Below are 15959 nucleotides of genomic sequence, written 5' to 3'. Positions count from 1 at the left end.
TTTGTATACAGTGAGTAGAAAAAATAGATAAGCGGGCCAGGTAGTTAAAATTTTGAACTATAATTTGTTATTAAAAGGAAAATGTGCCCCGCTGCCCCTTTTGGCCCACTCAGCTACTATTGCAGTTGACCGTAGGGGAGAGCGGGCTTCAACGTGCCGGAGGTAAGTTGATCCGATGGGAATAGGAACGCAAGTAAACCATGGAGCGATTCGTATGACGTTTGTCGCGAAAAGTCAGACCACTATGCGGTTGCAGGAGCCGTTTTCGTTGCTTCCATTATAGTAGAATAGTAGTTATGGAAAATAAATCAAAAACGAGGGCACAACGAACCCCACGGATAATCACATTTTTGCTTTGGATTTTTTTTACTATCTGTTGATAGTACACAACAAATTATCATATATTTCGACGAACTGCAAAATACTCTTTTAGCGGGTGTGAACTGAGATTTAAATATTTGACGGATAAGTTATAAATTTGAGCAACGGAACAATCCGCCCCATAGCGGGGTTAGTTGTTCCGTTCCGACCTATCTCATAAAAAAATCTGGTAAAACAACTGTTTAATGATGCACAAAATAATATCGCTACTCAGAAACGCAAATAATCATTATTTAATATAGCGCAACTCACATATATACCTTATTCACACTGTTTTCATAGATCAAATATGTATTTTATGAAAATCGGCACGTTTAACCCCGCTCTCCCCTACCATACACGATTACGCACTCAAGCCCAACAAAAATTAGTAATATAGTCAGCAGCAGAAGTTGCTAAGCGGGCGAGGTGTTCAAAATGATCTTGACGCGACTTTATTGTTAAGAGAATAAGAGCATGTCAAGGTAATTTTGAACACCTCGCCCGCTTAGCAACTCCTGCTGCTGACTGTACCACTTTACGTATAACTTCAGATACAACTAGCCTTTCCAAAGGGATTTTCCATCATCATCTCTGGAAGCATCCGACTTTTGAAGGGGTTCTATACAAACTTTCATCTCTTGGGGTCCTTAAGGGATTTTGAAAACTTACATAAAGTTCACCTAACACGAGTAAGTATGTTCCAAACTTGTAACTCTCTTGTGAAAACTCTCTTCTGAAAAGCCGTTGTGGCCATGGAACATAGGTACCTACCTACTAAATATTTCTACCGGGTGTGGCCTGTAATACGAGCAAAAAGTTTAACAGTAGGCTGTACTCCTCATACTGACCAACATTTGTTCAGCAACTTTTAAAAATAACTTGTGGTTTGATTTTTGATACACTTTAAAGTTTATTCTAAGACGCAAATGTATTGCGAATTTTGTTATGTTTAAGGCGTGACAAGCAACGCCAATCACAATGATATGGCGTGGCGATGGCGTCCATTGAAGATAATATTCATTTTGTATGAAAAATAGGGACTATAAATACTTCATAATTTTTAAAAGTCGTTGAACAAAAGTGTCATCGTTTGAGGAGTACAGTCTATGTTTTAATTATTTGCTCGTGTTACAGGCCACACCCGGTATACTTATAGGTCTCTCACGTAATCAAGGCGTTTGGTAAGTAGTTGTTGAGGTTACATTGCGATTACTACTGCAGGGAACAGGCAGCTCGCTTACACAACATGCTACATTCGTCACAATCGTCGGTGGCTTTCAATGTAGAATGAGTGACGAAAGCAGAATTAGGACTAATTTAAGAACTTGACGAAAAAAAAACGAGTAGGTTTTCTTATAGGTAAACGTATCCTGCTCTGCTTACCTTCAAGGGAGTAATTTGTAAAGATGGAGCTCGATGGAAGTGTCCCATTCTTTTCAATTAAAAGTTAGACTTCCGGCATGCGTTCTTCTCTCCATGGCGGTTAACTGTAACAAGGGAAAAGCTTATAAAGAAAACCAATCTTATGATATAGGCTCCGTGCATGAACTATAGGGGGCAGCATAGGAGCCGTCCACGAGCCGTCAGATTTTTGCTTCCGATGTAGCCCACAAGATGGCAGAACCTACTATGCACAAGGAAACATACCGGCGAGAACGTTAGATGTACATAGATGCAAAGAGGATTTGGAGTAGAGAGTTACTGTCATGGTAAATTATGTAGCTACAGTTCATTTACTGCCATCTTTCGACAGAAGATTAACACTGTTTGAACACCATTTGACTTTGATCCTTATTCTTTAACTGATATGTGTTAACTTTTTAAATAAGTATTGATATTCACGCCATCTAGTCGAGCATAGGGTGAAGGTTGTGACGCCATCGCTCGAAAACATGGAACCATACCTTTGGCCTATAGTCGAGTAGATGGCGTGAATATCAATATTTAATAAGTTAACACATATCAGTGAAAGAATAAGGATCAAAGTCAAATGGCGTTCTAACATTCTTATGTTTTATGTTCTGTCGAAAGATGGCAGTACATTTACAGTGGCTACATAATTTACTTTGACAATCCGTCTCTATAGACTTTATTCTCTTTGATAAATGGCACACTTGCTTTGGCAATGTACATGTGCAAATATGTTTCCGATTCAAGCCACAAGATGGCAGACCCTCCGACGCGCACGGTCCATATGATCTACCATATATATGTAGGTATTGTAATGTTTTTAGAAAGTTTGTTGGTAGGCCAAATATGGATCATTATAAGTAGGTACTCACTCACTGAAAGCCTATTTAAAGTAAATTCAATTCTTTAAACTACCTGCCTATTTTCTATAAAATAATTATAGCGCTATATTTAGCTGTTTATTTCAACCATTTTACGTTCACCCATATCCTGCACAAAGATTTGTAAAAATATGGTAATGCCATAAAAAAATAAAGAAGTTTTTTTCTCATAATTAAAAACCATTTTATCAAAATTAAGCCCCGCAATTATATAAAGTGCGGCCAAAGTCTTCGGACGAGCGTGTCAAAAGATTCCAAAGAAGCAACCTCCCCCTACCTTTCCACTTTGACGCCAGCGCCACCTGCACGGGATTGCCGCAAAATCTAAACGACTTTATAAACAGTCAACTTTTTACCGTGTCACCTTAATATTTATTATCCTTGTTTACGTTATAACGCGAAAGCACTTAACCTTATTTTACAACTGTCGCATTATTTATGTCGTGTCTTCGTATTTTTTATATTTTTTGTTCATAATTTCACTAGATGAGCTGTTTAGTGTTTAACCAGAAAGTATGTATTAATGATCAAACTGTACCTCTTCATAAAAGTAATTATTTATTTTATGGTGTTTTTAGCTGCTCTGCCCGCGACCTCATCTGTTGGGAAGCAAAAACTAAACAAGACTATAAGTTCACACTGGCAAATTTTGGGCTTAGGAGGCCAGGGCCTCAAACTATCTAAACAAATCTTATAGCTTTGCTCGTAAAACATATAAAAACTCAAAAATGCGCGTTTGCCCAGAGATGAGACCTAGCCCCCGAAAACCGTCATATAGCAGTCATACCAAATCGAATCTAAATCTAAATCATAAACAACTTGATGATGGGAGAACACTGACAGGGTTTTAAAACTTCTTAGGCACTTGTTTTAGACAGCAGATTCAATTAACAGGTTGATTAAGAAGATAAAGTTGAATTACGGACAAAGGTAGCCAGTTCTGAAAGCCGGGACAAATTTAATTTGCTATTAAATTAACGTACGGCCCGTAGCGGAGGTTGAAATTCTAATGCGTTTTGAAAGCGTGCATTTAATTTATTATTAAATCCAAATTTGGAACATGCGTGCGTTCGTGAGTGACGCTGTGCGAGGAAATTAAAAACACGGTACGTTTTAACATTCCTGAGTAGGTAAAGGTGATAGTCCATTTCCAACGAAAGTTGCTTTACTGTTATTCTTACTATGGAATTTGACATTAACACCGACGCGTTCAGTACTAGTAGTGCAGCTGCGGTTAGAAATGGAATGTTACCCTAAGTAAGTAGGTACCAATAACAAACTGTAAAATTTAGTCGGCTCCATTGTTGCACCAAGCATTCAGACACCATACAGTCGCTATCATATACTGGAGCCGCCATGGCGCTCACAAATATCTGAACAGGTCTCTATAGTTAAGGCGTTAGAGTCGTTTTCAGATATTTTTTTGCACCTCGGATGTCTCAATATGGTTCGCCGAGCTGAATGCTCGCATACACTCAGCAATAACAGGGGCAGCGCTAGTTGCATTGTCACCCGATTTCAGCCGAATTTGCACTGTACACTGCAGTGGAATTTAATTAACTTGGGTCAGCTGGGTAATTAGCAATGATGGACGTGAGATTGATTAATCATTTATTGGCCTTATTTATGTCACTTCTGGATGAGATTGGCTTAGGACCGGGATAAGTTGCGTACTAGACGAGAGGCCTATGCTCAGCAGTAGACGATATAAAGCTGATATGATGATGATTGGTGTTATGGTAAGCAAAATTGTGCTGAATAGATACTTATGAGTTACACTAACTCAGCCTCCGCTATACAATTGAAGTAGAAATGCGCCGAATATTCGGTAATTATTCGGTATTCGGCTTATTTTTCAAAGTTCGTATTCGGCCGAATTCGAACTGCCGAATACTTACCGAATAAACAAATGGGTGCACTTCGCGGCCAGGCATGAGACGGTTCGGCCGGTTCGGACGAACATTCGTATTCAGCAAAGTCTATATTCGGCACATCTCTAAATCGAAGTTACGCTATCAATTTAAATCGACATGCTTTGGGCCAACCTGTATAAAATACACTGGGCATTTATAAAAATCTTTCTTTTTAATATTTAATTTTGGAGATTTCCATTATTGGAACATTTCCTGTTTGCTATACATTACAGTCAAAAAGCAGATGGTCGGTCGGCGCGGAAACAGACCGGAACAAAAGGATCGATAAGATATTATATAATGCTTGGAGGGCCAGAAAAATAAGGAAAGGGTTGACCGAGTAGGGTTGACGAGTAGAGGAATCCCCACTAATATTATAAATGCGAAAGGCATTCTGTCCATCTGTATGCCTGTTACCTCTTCATGCTACCGCCGAACCGAATAAGATGTAATTTAGTATAAAAATAGTTTGAGGCCCGGGGAACGATATGTAGGTACATAGGCGTTACAAAATTGAAACGCTTAAAAAATTGTAGGTAGGTACACATATTATTGTACGGTCGAAAGTATTTATTAATTTAGAACAATTATAACCCATTTCGTACCAAGGTACGCACAACAAACAACACACACACAATCACAACACAACAACAACAAACAACAACAACAACAAGTCACAGTGACAATCAATATGAAAGTCGCTAGAGACCTCATACTATTGTCACTTGACATAGTACAAAATGGGTCATGAATTAAAACTTTCGACTGTACAGTTACGAGATATATGCACGTGATAATAAGCCCCTCAATACCGAAATGTTCTTAACGAGTGTATCAAAAATGAAAAAATATCCGAAAACCATTAACTTTAACCATTGTAACTCCAAGTTTAACGGGTTAATCCCGGGTTAGTGGAATGGTGCAAGTAGCGCTAAGGGTTTATAAAAATTGTATTCGTGGGACAGGACAACCCTACCGGGCAAGGGTCCAAACGTTTCCGGGCGTGCCCACATTTATCAGTATTAAATAAATAGATCTGTATTTTTTCCCCATTCCCTTATATGAATGGATTTTCCTACCTGTTCAAACATGTGAGAAGATTAGTCGAGAAAAAACGGATTGAGCTGCTCGCGCTTTGATTTATGAAGGCAGTTTTCAATTGAGTTTCGGTAAACTTTTCGGTTTAGGATTAACATTTGTGTTTTTAAGTGAAACTTTAGGTGGCGATTCGATAATAGATATGAAAATTTATGAGACTTAGGAGGAGATTTTCGATAAACGTTTAGGGGCTTTAAGAGATTGAAGAAAGGATAGCAAACAGCAGATAATGTTGTTATACTATGTATTACCGATTGCTAAGTTCCTATACGCGGTGGCTAAAAAATAACTACATTCCCTTTGCCAGGGAGATATTGGGATTATACTGAGCAACTTTTACTATGGGACCAACCCCGAAATCGCGAAAAAAGATATTTACACTCCCATGGAAAATGGACTAGCCAAAATTTATGAAACAGCCAAATTCTTTTTCGCGATTTCGGGGTTGGTCCCATAGTAAAAGTTGCTCAGTATAATCCTAAAACCTCCCTGGCAACGGGAATGCAGTTATTTTTTAGCCAACCTGTATATATAAATACATAGAAAACACCCATGGACTCAGGAACAAATATCTGTGCTCATCACACAAATTCCAGGATTCTTACCAGGATTCGAACCCAGGGCCATCGGCTACATAGGCAGGGCCACTAGGTACCGACAAGTCCACCGGTCGCCATTAATAAGTATTGTATAATAAATCGGGATTTGAACTAAAGAGCTCCGATATGAAAGCCTTGCATTTAATGGCTCCTCTACAAGATGGCCCGCGCCGGCCACTCCAAGGGACGCAGCCATGCGGTAGAATGAGATAGCAATATCACTTGCTCCTTCTAACACATAAATGCGTCCCTTGGAGTGGCCGGCCCGGCCCTGGCCCATCGTGTAGAGGAGCCATAACACATTCATTGCCAACCAGGCAAACAAGACATCCGCGCTAGGCCACAACAATGTCGTCATATAAAGCTCTAGTAGGTACCACGATCCCGACTATCGGGTCGTCCGGCCTGGGAACGAAATCATAACCCGATACCCGATAGTCGGGTTTTCGGCACTGGCGAATGTGTTGAATAACTCGGCTGCCGCCATCTGTGCTTAGCGATAAGTAGGTATCTAACAAAAACCTTTTACGAGAAACTTCCGAAGTGCTCAGTAAACCGTGGTTCGCTCTACACAAATATACGTAAAAGCACGAATAATGCCGAGACAAGTTAATAAAAAGACGAACCCCCCCTTATACATAAAACTTTACAAGCCTCATATAGCTCAAACGTGTTGTGTATCTTTCTTTTAAATACACAGGTGAAATTGCCAAATTTAGGCAAACTATTAGGTAATAGCACAGAATAAATAATAGTACTAGGTCCAGAAGACTCACTCTCTAACAAAACGCGTCTGTTGCGATCAGCACAGATATGGCCGCTAGGTGGCGACAGCGCCACGCGCGGCTTATGGCTTTCCCCAAAATTGGGGTCGAACGGATGTACCTGTAGCAAAGCGACGAAATTGCGGAGTGAGCCACGCCTGGTAATAGCTCATATAATTTTATCAATTTAACTTTAAGGATTTAAAAAACGTTTTTGATTAAGTAAATATTTTCACACAAAAATGTGTGAAAATATTATAGTCTAACTTTCAAAGTGATTAACAAAAAATTATAATAAATTGAGAAGTTAAGTCTTTATTATCGTGTTATCAATGAAATGAAGTACTTATCAAACATAAAACAACACAGTGAATGGAAAACTTAAACTTGTAACGGGATAAGCGAGTTTGGTGGTGTGGTTAGTGGCGACAAAGTTTAAACCCGCTAAGTTGGTTGTCTATGCTCTTATCTTAATCTTAATCATGTTAAAGTGACTGAGATTATTTTAATCGTATCAAGTTTGGACCTTTATAGTGTTTACGTCATTGTGTTTTTTTAAGATTAAATACATATTTACATATACCTACCTATAATTTGGCAAGAGTTATTTCTAAGTGAAATTAATTAGGTTGTATTGCAAGATAATAGTATCTAATTGAAATGTTGGATTCTTACATAAATAAAAAGCCATATCAGGAAACATTTATTATTATTAAAGCTTGAAAATTTCAACTGTCCAGCTATCACGGTTCATGAGATACAACCCGGTGACAGACATACAAACGGACGGACAGACGGACAGAGGAGTCTTAGTAATAATCCCGTTTTTCCCTTCGGATACGGAACCCTAAAAAAATAAAATTTTCATCAGTGTCCTAGAGTCCTTATAACCCAAATGAAGTAACGAATGGCGACGTAACGAACCAAATTAAATATTTCCACCCTTAAAAAGGTTCTTGTGTTATTTTCGAAGTACTTCATTAAAATATTTGTACCGATAGCTCTCCGAGAGTTTCAATGGAACTTTTAATTAAAGGGTGAGTACTATTAAATTGTCGCAATTTGAATAAAATTTTATACAATAAAATAATATACAATAAAATTCAAAAATGTTTATTATTGGTAAGTTTATGATAAAATAGGCGAGCTAAAACCGTTTTATTGTTTGTCTAGAGCACGACGTGAGAATTCTCGGACTTTACTCTTGACCCGACTCATAGAATTTTGCACGGAATCATTTGTGATAAGTTTAGTACATTTAATCCACTTCCTTTTGAAATCGGGCAATGATGTGGCCGGTTGGCATGTTTTCCGCAATTTTGTTTTTATATTTGCCCAGTATTTTTCTATCGGCCGTAATTCTGGGCAATTTGGCGGATTTAATCCCTTTGGTACAACATCGACAGAATTCAAATTATACCAATCCATAGCTCTAGATGAATAATGGCAACTTGCCAAATCCGGCCAAAATAATGTCGAACAATTGTGCTTTTTAATAAGTGGCAACAACCTTTTCTTTAGGCATTCGGATATATAAATATCTGTGTTAATTGTGCCAGTGGTTACAAAAGGCGAACTTCTCATACCGCACTGGCATATCGCTTGCCACACGAGGAACTTTTTGGCAAATTTCTCGACTGGAATCACTTTTTCTGATTCAGGCAGACCCGAGACGTTGCGGGAAGAAAAGTATTGATTGCCTGGTATTGAATTGAAATCAGCCTTTACATACGTTTCGTCATCAATGATTAAGCAACCTGCTGTATTTTGAACAAACAAGGCGTACAATAATCTAGAACGTCGAACTGCTCGATTATACTGATCAACCGTTCTTTTCGGAGCTTTTTGTTTTTTGTATGTAACAATACCGCAGTTTTTTTTTATTTTTTGTACATTGCTTTGGCTTGTTCCAACTTTTTTGGACACATCTCGGGACGAAATAGCCGGATTTTGATCAAACAGCTTACACACCTTTGATTCCAACTTTTTGTTCCGTTTTCTTGTCGGATGACCCTCTCGCTGCTTTCTTTCAGTAGTTTTACCTCGTTTTAGCTTTTTTATGGTCCTTTGCACTGTTCTCCGAGTTGTATTGCACGATTTTGCAAGTTCCAAAGTAGATATATAGGGATTCATAGTAAATTTTTGCAAAATTAAATCGCGCACGCTTTTTTCTTTTGACGACATCTTGAAAGACAAATACAAGTGAATGTTTTTTTTTAAGAATAAAAGATGCCAATACATTCTAATTTTGATATATATAATAAGTTTTACCAAAAAGGTTGAGAGTCTAGAAAAAAAACGGAATATGTTAGCGACAATTTAATAGTACTCACCCTTTAAATTAAAAGTTTTAGTTGTTTAAAAAGTTATATTGACAACGATTAGCTTTTAAATATAATATATCAAAAATAATGAACAGGGAAACTTTGAGATTAAATCTTAAGTAACTGGCAATGTATTGTGTTAAAAATTACTAGTTTTTGATTTAAATCTAATCTAAGGACTTGAAACGACATTAAATAAAGCTCACATGTCTGTCTAAGTCTAAGCAAACGCAAAACTTCAAATTATTCAACAAAAATTCGCACTTTCTTTTCTTAGCAATAAAAGCCAAAATATTTTCTTCAAAGAAAATACCAAGCTCCCTATAGAAATATCTCGTTAATCTTATCAAATTATCATTGATAAACGATAAGTACCTTAACAACTAGTAGCGGCTCATCATACAAGAAAAACTAGCAGTCAAATGGGGTTGCCAACTGTCAAAGGTTTGCATAGATGGCGCCATCATAGCTTGCCCCTTCTTCTATGAGATTTGGCTTAAAGAGCTTACATCCAGGGGGCCGATTTTTGAAATTCGACCACTCGATTTCGTGTATTTCGTTAAATGATATCTCCACTACTAGGCGTTTAAAGTCTACTAATAGAATTGAAATCGAGTGGTCAATGCCACTAGATTCCAAATTTCGATCGCTCATATTTCAAAAATTAGCATTTCGCCGTTTTCTACCGATTTTCGAGTGACGAAATCGAGCGATCGAATTTCAAAAATCGGTCCCCTGGGTATTAAGAAAAAACAAAAATTTGACACAATTCTAGGGATTGACAGGACAAGCTATGATGGCGCCATCTGCTAAAAACTTCCACCGGCCAACCCCATTGGAGTCAAATCGAACAAAACTTATAACAATAGGAACTAATCCATTTAACAATAATTTAGATTTCGTTGGAGGTCATTTGAATAGTATCTGGTTAGTTAATGTACCTATCTGGTGCGTAAAAGAGAGTCAAATCTTCTACGACAGTGGGGGTGAGGGACTAACACCCTCTGTTCACTAGACTCCGACGAGTCGTATTCACTGGGCCTCTACGGACCTCTTACAAATTCAGGCGTCTTACAGCCCTTCATATTACCGCCACACAGGACGTCACTATTGGGATTCCTTAATACCCAAACCGCTTAAGCGGTGCCATTTCCACAATGAGCCATAACCCTTGTAATGTCTGCATTGGGACCTCAGTGGATAGACTTAGCGCAGATCTATCCTGGTACTACCTCCCTGTGTAGAAACGGACTCTCCGCTCATCGATTCCTTGCGAACGTATATATGCCAAGCGCTTAAAAAACTTCAAAAGCGCGTTCTAGGACAAATGCTATTTTCATCCATAAATAAGCTTGTAACTATATTTTAAAGTATACAAATCACTATAAGCACAACATTAGTAGTGAATCGATTTGTTAAAATTGCTTTTTAATGCGTTTAAGATCCGATTATATTACTAGAAAGGAAGAGCGCAATACGCGAATCGGGGCGTGTGACAGAAATAGCATCACGAGTGATAACGGCGCGGCACTGTAGCGCCATCTGTTGATGAGTATGCGCGACTTCGATGCTGATAATAATACTCGTTAGTCACGGACAATACAAAGACTCCTTTATTAAAATGCGGACTTGTTTCCTTGTAACATTTATTGAAAATCGTTGTAGAATGTAGAGTTATAACTGTATTTATATCTATCTATATGTATAAAGTTATTTCCATATATTTAATGTACTTAAAAACCTAATTCACTATACTCATATGTACTAACTGCTAAATCACGAGGAAAACGATAATTCATGTCTAATTAGTATTATTCTTTCACATATAAGGAAAACAATCATAAGTACTCGTACATGCCTACATTATTAGTTATGCGAAGTCTGGTACATAATAGGTATACTTAAATAAATTAAGTTTACATTTAGTACCTAACTGTTTATTACGACTTTAAGAGTCACATTCGTATTAGTTTATATGTAAACTAATACGAATTTCATTTCATATTTAAATTAAAACGCAACTCTATCGTTTGAATTCAAGCTAGTTTTTATTGATTTGGTTCGTTTAAAATGTTTAAATACATTTAAAGTAAACAAACCAGTTGAACCAGTTTCGGACCCTTGAACCGCAAAAATGAGGGTCAAGTTCTATTAACTAGTTCCGCCCTGGGACGTTCCCTGACCCTCTAGCACAGAATAAATAATAGTAAGTACTAAATAATACGACGACTAGCGGCACGATTCGGGAAACGAATTAGAGATGCACTAGATATGAAATAGTAAAGATATGTGACGTTCCACGGCAAAAGGTACCTTATGGCGACTGGCGCCGCGAATCGGGTAATGAATTAGAGATTCACTAGATATGAAATAGTAAAGATATGTGACGTTCCACGGCAAAAGGTACCTTATGGCGACTGGCGCCGCGAATCGGGTAATGAATTAGAGATGCACTAGATATGAAATAGTAAAGATATGTGACGTTCCACGGCAAAAGGTACCTTATGGCGACTGGCGCCGCGAATCGGGTAATGAATTAGAGATTCACTAGATATGAAATAGTAAAATGAGCCATGAGCCATGGCAAAATGCCGGGACAGCGCGAGGAAGATGATGATGATGAATGTACATACATATACCACTCTAATCGTACACCTCTCGGGGCAGAGGTGTACGGTTGGAGCCGGTTTAGGTTTATTTGACGTTCATAAGCGCATTGTAATATGCCTACTTGAATAAACTATTTTTTATCTTTTATCTTATCTTTATCTAAACATACTTATTTCTCAATGCTGTTAGTAGGTACATGCTGGACTTGAAATCGAGCAGCTTTCCCAATTAAATTAACTAATAAAGTTTGACCAGAACATACACTAATACGAATACCTATGTAGATAGAGCGGCCAGGGGTGGGGTTCGTATTTACTCGGACCAAGTTGGATCTGTGTTTGATCGGGTCATTTAAATACGTGACTACATAAAGTGACTATGTGAGTAGCCAAGTCGGTAAAGCCACCCCGTGTAAATAAATAGGTCTGCTCTGGGTCTGGGTAGGTACGTATTTGAAAATCTACATAAGATTAGATGGGGTAAGAGAAACCAGGAATGTTGTGAATATTCGCATTCGCATCCGCAACCGCGGAACTTACGCATTATTTTCAAAATACGATGCGGAGCTTAATGCGGATGCAGATGTCGAACAAGTCGGTAAAGGAACGTCTGTAGCGACGGCGTAAGTGTCGTTTTTACTTATAACGAAATCGTCTAGATCCAGAAAAGTTGGCCAAGTTACTGTTTATTAAATATACCTAACGCAGAACCTATATTCTTACTCAAATACTAAACGTTTCGTTTTTTTTAAATAAAAAATACTAAAATGTAATATTTGACGATTTTAAGTACCTAATCTTGACATCCGCATACACATCCGCATCCGCGGATGTGAGCCGTTAATTTATAACCGCATCCGCGGATGTCAAAAATTCTGCATCCGCAACATCCCTGAGATAAACACTGAGGCAAGAGAAGCACTCGTATAGAATCCTCATACTGCTTCTAAACCACCACCACGCGCGAAAGCGTGAAATTTAAATCAGAATTCCACTAACACGTTTACAATAGCATTAGTAATGTTATAATTAAACAAGTATAAACTTAGCAAAGGGCCCGAAAGCCCTTTAACCACAAACATGATCATTCTGTACTAGTTTCACCACAAACAGTTTCGTTCCTTTGATCCTACTAGTTTCAAACGCCATATAACTACAACATATGTATAAATAAATAAATAAATACCTATTACACAGATTGACCAAGTCCCACGGTATATAAGCTCAAGAACGCTTGTGTTGTGGGTACTCAGACAACGATATATATAATAATATATAAATACTTAAATACATAGAAAACAACCATGACTCAGGAACAAATATCTGTGTCATCACACACATATATGCCCTTACTGGGATTCGAACCCAGGACCATTGGCTCCACAGGCAGGGTCACTACCCACTAGCCCAGACTGGTCGTCGGTCGTTATGAGTATTGTTTTCCGAACGCTCATCATTGGCGTTTGCGTCTCTCTTCTTCGTTACACTCTTGACAGAGTGGTCGCCATTATGTAGACTTTTGAGCGACTCGTTTAACGACACGTCGCCATTCCTCCCGTAGAGTTGCTTTCCGTGAGCATTCGCTTACTGTGGCCGACACACTGGCCTTGATGTGGTCGGTCCATCTCATTGGCGATATTCCTCTAGCCCTGTCACCTCCCACTCTTCCTTGCACAATTAGAGGTTCTATGGATGTTCCTCTTGCCGTCGGCCTTTGCCTATTGCAGACGATTTAAGGATGACTCACGTTAAACCGGGCCGTGTCGCCCGTGTCTGGGCCGGAGCTTCCGGCGCTTCGTTTTCTATGGATCACGTGATCGCCTGTCATGTCATAGACAAGTAAGCTCCGGCCCGGACACGGCCCCGTCTAACGTGAGTCATCTTTTTTTAAATCGGACCATGTCCGGGCCGCGGAGCTTCCGGCGCATCGTTTTCTATGGAAAGCATCACGTGATCGCCTGTCATCTGTCATTTATGGTGTAACACCGGAGGGACACCGTTTTTGGTGGCTGAAGAAACTGACGTGCGGACACACCGCCTGGAACTCCCATCTTAAATACCGGCAACACACTTACAACCCCTCTGGTGTTGCGGGTATCTATGGGCAACGGTAATCGCTTACCATCAGGCCATTCGTCCGTTCGTTGGCCTTCTATATAATAAAAAGGTCCCGAAAATCATTTAACACTCATATTCCGTTGTAAAGTAAGTCCCTTTTCGATATTAAGTATTCATCACTATTTTAGTGTTTTTCCTTTCGGAATTACTCGATTAAACACTCATAGGAATAACCCAGCGGTTTCTACATCAAATCTCTCGTAATCTGCACCACATGAAATAGCTATCGATGTCCCGCTCTACCGTCGTTTAAGGGTATACGTGCGAGCGAGACGCTTGCTTAACGCGAGTTTAGTGAGATAATGAGGGGGTAGAAGTTTCATATTGTTTACGCTTAGTGGACATATTGGATTAACGTTATGGGCCCTAATTGCTGTGTTTAATATCCCGTTTGTATCCTCTTTAAAGTATGGACAGTCGCCATCAGATATATCGGAGCGGCCAAGGTGCTCACAAATATCTGAGCACGCCTCTATATATATTAGGCAAAGATCTGCGTAGGTGGCACCTTTGTGGCACATACAGTAAACAAACCACATTGACACAACACACGTCACGTCAATCACATGGCCTACCGCGAAACAAGAAAATCCAAATTTCATTATCTAATCTCTCTCTCACTCTTGCATATTCCAGCGATAAAGAGGCAGATAACTAAATTTCGATTTTCGCGTTTACCGGTAAGTATCTAAGTGTGGCTCCCAAACAACAAACTTTTTTTTTGCCGTTTTTTGGGTAATGGTACGGAACCCTTCGTGCGCGAGTTCGACTCGCACTTGGCCGGTTTTTTTGTCATGTAGTGCCCTGCCCATATAACCATTCCAGTCGCAGAATCATCAAAGTGGTAACTAAATGTCAGATGTGTCGTAACAGAGTCCACACAATGTGTCTAGAATTGTTTCGAAACAAAGTGTCGTCGCCGTGTGTACACTTTTCCGTAACAAGGTGTCGACACATTTGTGTGCACTTTGCGTGCGGTTTGCGACTAAATCTGACAGCAAAGTTGTGACAGCAAATGTCAATATAAAATACCTCTTGAAAACCAAGGTTTGTCAAACTACTATTAGTGTCTCGTGTGCTCGTAAGTAATTCTAGTAAGTCATCATGGGCGATGCAAATGATAATAATCGACCAAAACCATATAAACACCCAACACACGTCAACCTTTTACAGAAAAGTTTTTAAAGAAATGCAATAAGCTACTTAGGTCAGCCAACGAATGCTCAAAAAAGTTGTAGAGGGAAATGCTCGCAACACAATTTTTGACTCTGTAACTTGGTTTGGACAAGTTAGGAGGTGAACATATCAAAAGTCCCCGGCCGTAGCCCTTGAGCGGGGGGAAGAGAGGGGGCTTTGAATGTCCCATTTTCCGGTTTTTCGATTATATTTCGGAAACTATGCATCTTAGCGACATGGCCACTTATACAAAATGAAAGTTAATTTAATTTGTTACAAGTTTATTCAATTAATTTTTTCGATATGTTGAATAGTTTTTGAGATATCCGCTCTTGAAAGTTTATTTAGGGCTCTCAATTTTATCTTGATATATCTACATCAGTGAAGGTGCTAGGCCGTGTATGGTATCGTTTTCGTATAAATCTGGGTTGCTGAATCCATTTAAGGTATCACATTGAAACCATTCCACAAAATTAAAAAAGTCTTTTTAGGGTTCCGTACCTCAAAAGCAAAAAACGGAATCTTTATAGGATCACTCGTGCGTCTGTATGTCTGTCTGTCTGAATACACAAAATAGTTCTTTACCTATAGATGACAGGAAAACCTATTAGAAATGTGCAGTCAAGCGCGAGTCGGACTTAATGTACGGAACCCTTAATACGCGAGTCCGACTCGCACTTGGTCGGTTTTTTTTAAACTCCTCT

The 15959-nt window shown here is 38.9% G+C and overlaps 1 protein-coding gene across 1 annotated transcript in view; it reads right to left on the bottom strand.

The window, feature by feature from the left end:
• LOC134672960 (beta-1,4-N-acetylgalactosaminyltransferase bre-4-like) overlaps positions 1-15959 on the bottom strand; it is a 429167-nt gene that overhangs the window by 9853 nt on the left and 403355 nt on the right. Inside the window, exon 2 of the mRNA XM_063530912.1 lies at positions 1747-1850. The gene's annotated coding sequence lies outside the window, so the exon portion shown is untranslated. The remainder of the gene's footprint in view (positions 1-1746; positions 1851-15959) is intronic.

The sequence above is a fragment of the Cydia fagiglandana genome, chromosome 17, assembly GCF_963556715.1.
Source record: "Cydia fagiglandana chromosome 17, ilCydFagi1.1, whole genome shotgun sequence".
NCBI classification, from domain to species: domain Eukaryota; kingdom Metazoa; phylum Arthropoda; class Insecta; order Lepidoptera; family Tortricidae; genus Cydia; species Cydia fagiglandana.
Note: the sequence above shows the minus strand (reverse complement) of the source record. Positions and strands in the feature narration are given on the sequence as shown.